Raw genomic sequence first — 6,726 nt, forward strand, 5'->3', positions numbered from 1 at the left:
CCTTCCCCTTTCCGCCATCCCTTTTCCCTTTCCTCTCTTTCCTTTTCCCCCTTTCATCTTTCCCTTTCCTCTTCCACTTTCCTCTTCCCCTCTTCCCCCTTTCCTCTTTCCCTCTTTCTGTTTTCCTCTTCTCCCTCTCCTTTTCCTTCCCCCTTCCCTTTTCCTCATCCCTTTTCCACTTCCCTCTTTTCCCCTTTCCCTTTCCTTTTTCCCCTTTCCGCTTTTCCTTTCCTTTTTCCTGTTTTCTCCTTTTTTTCCCCCCCTTTTTTTTCTTTTTTTTTTTTTTGGACATTGTGGATGCAGCAAATACACTATATTTTGGACTCATCCAATTAAAAATCTTTTTTTTTCCACAATAAAGTAGAATTTCCCTTTCAAGACACCTCTCAGTGCCAAAATAACACATCCAAGTGACAGTGATTAAAATGAAGTTAAAATGAAGTTAAGAGCTGGAGCAATGCTGAGGGCACCAAGTGCTCTGTGCAGACATTAAGACATTAAGTGACGTGTATTATTTGCATGGCTTTTTTTTGTCTTTCTTCCTTGAGCCTTTCCGTATGGTAGAATCAGGATCAATAGCTACCCTGTTATATTGCTGCATATCCAGTGCTAGTTACTGCTTTTTCTGTATTTTTTTTCCAAGATCTTTTTTTTTCAACTTACCGCAAGCTTCATCTCATGAGTTAAACACCGAGTATCAAAAATGCAGAGAGGCTCAGGAGACTCAAGAGAGAGTCAGTGTTGACACTGGACAGTTCCCAGTACCAGATAATTCGTTTTTGTTGTTATTGTTTCCCTACGGCTGTGTATTGAGGTCACCAGCCTCTCTTGGAAAAGCGCTAGGGAGCAAAATCAAAGGAACCGGGGAGCTCATCCTAGATAGGAGTTACACACAACCCCCCCATACAAAACAGCCAGTTAAAGCTGGTCAAGACAACGATGCTTAATTTGCAAATGGTCTAGAATTGTGGTTTTGCCTTTGCATCTTAAAACTGTAGCCTTAAATCCTATGTCATTAAATCCATATGAAGGAAGGGGCAAGCATTCTGAGGAAGGGTGATATAGGTGAAAGGGCTTGATTTTTTTGTGATAATTCCCCTTTTTTGTACCATAACTCTCATAAAATCCTTCTGCCTTCAGGAGAGAAAGCAAGAGAGAGGTTTCCTCACCAGACAGCTGGTTTGCTGCTGGGACCCTGCAGGACTCAAACCCAACGGCCTCTCGCTTTGGTAGGAGGGAAACAGAAAACAGAGGATATTGCATTAATACTTTGGGCAAAGTAGAAGTGTCCATTTCACACCAGAGTTTTGTGCACTGGTTGGCTACAGAATCTCTGTCAAATGGATGGAGTGGCTTTTTCTTGCTGTGTCTGATGCACCTCTTCTTCTGTCAGGGCAGGTGTCTTTGATGGACATAGAAATCTTTACTGAAATTGATCGGATCAATAAGGGTTCGGCCTTGGTGGCAAAAACTCACGGAAGGCAAATGTGCAAAACAAGGAGTACTCACAGGGACACATTGGCTTTCCAGGGGTCGATTTGTCCAACTCGAAAAGACAAAAGGTGAGCTCATCACTTAGCCTAAAGAACAGCCTGGGTGCTGCCATCAGCACAGCAATTGGGCAGGAACTTCTCAAAATAGATAAAGTATCAGTATGTGAAGAGGCAGAAAGGAGCAACGTCTGGCGCCCCTGACAGTTCCTGGCAAAGTCTAGTTCCTTAACTTGACTGGCCAGTGGAAATGGGCTTGTTCTAAAACACTGCACGAGCATGACTTCGTGACCGGGTTTCTGTATAAGTAAGTAAGTAAGTAAGTAAATAAATAAATAAATAAATAAATAAATAAGAAAGAAATACATGAGTGAGCTTAAAATTTGGCTTTGGAAAATGGGTAGCATTTCTGATTATTCTGGCTGCTGAGTGTTAGTGTTCACATGAAAAACAGCATGCTTACTTGTGTGGACCTTAATGCAAGCTCTCAAAGATGAAAATGTGGGGAAGGCGACACAGTTCAGGTTTACAGAAACACAGGTTCACGGAGATCATGATCGACTGGGGAGCTGACACTGACCTCCATCAGCAGACCTGTAGTAAAGTGGAAATATCATTTATATGAAGACAGCTCATGTGTCGTAGTTACCAAAGACAATAGACCATAGAGACCAGAAACCCTGAAAAGTGTCAGTTTTGCAGATAAATTCGGCCAAAGTCTTCCTATGCTCTTTACATCGTACATCAGAAGGAGTATGCTTTTTTCTTTCTTAAAGTAAATGCATCCGAGAGTGCAGATACTCTTACCTGCTCATCTTTCTGTGGATCTATAATATGTAATATTATGAGTATGACAGATTGCATTGAAAGGGTGGATGACAATTTGCAACAGTCCAGCTAAGTAGTGTACAGCTAGTTATGACTTTTCTCCCTTCCCATAAAATATAGTCGTTTTTATGTAACATTTCTGTTCTGAAATGACACTCATAAATGTGTGCTGCTTCCCTGTCTTTAGAATATCTCGGTCTTTTTTTTCTTTATTTTCCTAAAGACAAACACATCTGGCTTTCTTTGTGGGTTTAAAAATACAGACTCTTCCAAAGGAGCTAATTTGCTGTGAACTCTCAAAGTGTATTTATATGAGTGTGATGACCATAAAATAATATTCTGTTTTTGTAGTGTGCAAAATTGCAGGGTTGGATTTGACCTCCAACTCTAAGAGAGAGAGGAAGAAATTCTGTGGATCATATTTCTCTCCTTTTAGTTCTTCAGGCTGCTGTTTTGCTGCCCAATCAGGTGGTCCCAGTCTTGTGTATGTGTTTTTCCAAGAGTATCACTTTATATTTGTTTTTATTGAATTTCGTCTTAGAGAAAATGCATTGATAATTTTCCTTTTTTTTTTCCTTTGTTCCTCTCCCCTATTTTCATTTATTATTATGGAAGACTGCATTATGCTTCATGTGTGCTTAGGAGTGAGACAATGAAGTGGTAAAACTGCAAGCAACCTTCTGATTGCATCAATGTGATTCCATTGTCTTCCTTGAGAGTAGGATATATTTACATTATAACGTTTGAGTTCTAGTCAAGTACAGAATTAAGCAGATTGTTCATTAGCTTTCATATCTCAAAACACATTTTACCAGAAGTCAGCCCAATAGGGTACGATAATAATTAAAATCAATATGAAAAAAGGGGGTGGGGAAAGGAGTCCTTTCAAAAGTGGATGTTGTCACATGTCTTCCTCTGCATTCAGAACAGCCACTGATCTGCCAGTGGAACAGTTTGTAGGATCTCTCCTGAACACCAGGGATTCGGGAAAAATCAGATCAGTTTTATCTAATAATGTAAATAGTGTGAGCCAACCCAGCAGATGTTGCCATTGCAGACTCTGTTTTCAAGCCAGTGTGGAGAACTTGGAACTTTCTTCACCAGGAAGGTGGTGATGGGTGATGAATCATTGAGCCCCGTGAGTTTTTCGACCTTTATACATGTTTCCTGTGTATCAAGGCAGATTCTGCTGCTTTAGCTTGCATTTTTTTTTTTAATGTTAATTCTCAACTTTCCCTGCTCTGTCTCTGACAGTGAGATAGAACCTGTTCACCCCTCACCGTTTTATTTGGTGTGTGCTTGTTAAAACTCCATAAACTTAAAAACACTTGAGAAGTGCTATTTTAATACAAGATATTTTGATCTCCATGACTAACCTGCTTGCATAAATCATTATGATGTGCCTGAAAGCTGGAAGGTGGGATGGTGATGGTTTGTCTTGCAAAGCAACCACAAGTTAGAAAACTAAGAGCAAATAGCTGAGGGTAAAGAAAGTTCTTCAAAACAGATGTAGCTATGTATTGCCTTTAAATCTGAGGAAAGCTCATGGTTTGTTTGTTTGCTTTCTTTCATTCCAGGGACTAGATCACTGCTTCTGAACCAAGGCTCTAGCTCTCATAGGGCTTCATGCATGTCTGGGGATGTACAACAGGCCAAGACAGTCCAGCAAGGATGTGGAGGAGCTTCTCTTTATGAGGATCAGTGGGACTTCTGAGATCCTACTGATGGAGTTAAATAGGTTTCCTGCCGAGTATATGGTAGAACTGGATGTATGTGATGGAGACTTAGAAAAATGAGTGGGCACAGAAGTTTTATAGTTAAAAAACAGTCTTCTGAAAAGCATAAAAGGGTGATGCTGCCTAACCTGAAGATGAAGTTGTTTTATTGCCCGTTTCACCAAGTGCCTCTGCTTTGGCTGAGCTGGAATCGAAACCTGCCAAAGAGGCTTGGCCCCACAGTGCCTGGGACGCTGCGAGTCCTGGCTGGCACAGGGCAGAACAGCCTCTGTGCTGGTGAAGTCCTTAGCTGCTGCAGCTGCTTGCGGCAATGTCTGTGAGTCAGAGGCCTAAATCTCTTTCCAGGCACTTCTTAATCCTCAGGTGGAGGGTAATGTATACGAGAAGGCATTTCAGTATCAATGAAAACGCTGTCTTCTGGCCCGCCTTTCTCTTTTTTTTTTTCCCCACAGAGAATCACCAGAGCTATACTTTAGGAGAAAAAAATATTACTAATGCAGTTACAACAATCAATTGTTATGCTTGTGGAGTAAGGGAGCAGCACTGTATTCTGGTTTTGAATAACTTGAAAATGACCCATGTCTAATTAAAAAAGAAAAAAGAGAACTACAGGTGCTCAGTTTTGTGTAACAGGCAGGGCTGGAACTATAAAACATTCATGGTGTCCAACTACTTCAATTAGAAACTGCTAAGAAACAGAGTTTGGGGTTTTTTTCTTTCACTTCCTTTTGGCTGCATAAAGCAGATGTAGTTAATGAAACTTCCCTAATTTCTGACAGTTCTCTAGTTCTTCAAAAAGCCTAGGCCTCCTGTCTCAAGTGGCCTTAAGAATGTTATTTTTTCATGTATATGTACTATAAAAAGTATGTAGGATGGCCTGCTTCAGCAGCAGCTTGAGGTCTGGCTGCTCAAAGAAATTGCTATCATTTTATGAGCCAACATTGCCTCGCTATAAGTATATGCTAAAGTTTCGGTTCAGACGTGTCCATTGAATGATTCACATTTAACGTGGCTGTGGACAGCATACCAGCCGGTAAGCAGCACAGGTAGGTAATGGTGTCAAACTTCACAATTAGTTCAGAGTCTTTGAAAAATCAAAGATAAGCTGCATTTTCATAGTGAACCCTCCATTAAGACTGGATGCATTGAGAATAAATTAGCAAGAAGACATATTTTTGAGTAGGTAGATGTAAGCAGTCTGCAATGAAAAGATGCAAAGGCAGCTCTCCTTACATTGATTAAAGAAATACTTATATAAATGAATACAAGTGGAAAACTTGTATAGTAAATACATATAAAATACAGGTGGAAAACAGTACTGCCCCACTGTTGAGATCCCCAACAAGGGACTGTCACCAGTTAAAAAACAAGCTAATGTAACCCTATCTCTATTGGGAATAAGGACAAAATAAAGTGTGGGGTTAATGAGACCAGTGACAGTCTAACTGGAGCGCTTGAGGTAGGCATAGGAGACATAGAAATCTCCAGAAATCTCTCCTTCAGATAATTCCTTATCCTGCACCGCAGTAAATAGTCAAAGCTGTTTTGTACTTAAAGACAAGTAGTGCAGTAATGTCAATTAATAAATTAGGATTTGTGTTCCTCACCTTCTCTTCCTGCTTGGCACTGGGTGATAAAGGCAGTTGCAGCAGGAAAAAAGAAATAATAAAGATTTGGGGCTGCGGTTAGAAGAACATTTCCTTCTTTCGACTTGCTCTGCACCAAAATCTCTCCTTCCTCCCTCCATAGACGTCCTGTGCAGAGCTGCTGAGAAGGACCAAGCTCACAACATCCTCTGTCATAAGGAAGGGTTGTGCAAGACAGCCTGGAGCAGGAGAGGATTTAAGTATTTAAGCAATTTAAGTAGCTGGCGTGTGTTTCTCTTGCTGTCTTGCATCCCCCAGAGTTTTCCCCAGCAGCCAGCGTTATGCAAGTAGGAGGTGAAAACTGACTCTTCAGGTTGCATAGGTTGCTGAAGCAGCTTATTATCATAGGCAAAGCAAATAGGCTGCCGCCTTGAGCTGCTGCCTATTTTGCCTAAGCCAAAAATAAGCTAGTTTTGTTCACCTTTGAACAGACTGAGCCAAGAAAGGAGCTAAATTCAGAGTAATTCAAAAGAAAAGAGAACCCGCAACCATCAGAGCTTCTGCAAACAGTGTACAAAAGACCTGCACAAGCAATCCCTGAGAGCACAGATCCTCACATAGGATGTATCACAGCTGAAGAAAAATGAAGCCTGGCAGCAAGTCAGGTTCTGAAACCATCCCAAAAATTCATTGGAAATTACCCATTTGAAAACAAATTAGCTGTTGAACTTGCTTTGAGCCACTCGTGGTGCTCAGTAAGCTGTCCCATTGCCACATAAGCCTGCCTTTGGCACCACCTAAAGGATTTTGGAAGGCAGAGACCTCTGCAAAGACAACGGCAGCAAAATACTTAAGTCAGGGAACAACTTGGCAGTAAAACTGCTAACAAACTCACGGAGGAGTCAGGAACAACCCAGATACACTGCAGTGTGTCCCACTGCTGTGTAATCATCACCCAGCACTGAAAAACATCCTGCAGATCTGCTTGTATCTGACAACTCCAGACAGGTTTCTTTGAGATTAGGCTCCTCTCCTCTCCTCTCCTCTCCTCTCCTCTCCTCTCCTCTCCTCTCCTCTCCTCTCCTC

Source organism: Nothoprocta perdicaria, unplaced genomic scaffold (assembly GCF_003342845.1).
Source record: "Nothoprocta perdicaria isolate Ctin4 unplaced genomic scaffold, notPer1 scaffold_333, whole genome shotgun sequence".
Lineage (NCBI taxonomy): Eukaryota > Metazoa > Chordata > Aves > Tinamiformes > Tinamidae > Nothoprocta > Nothoprocta perdicaria.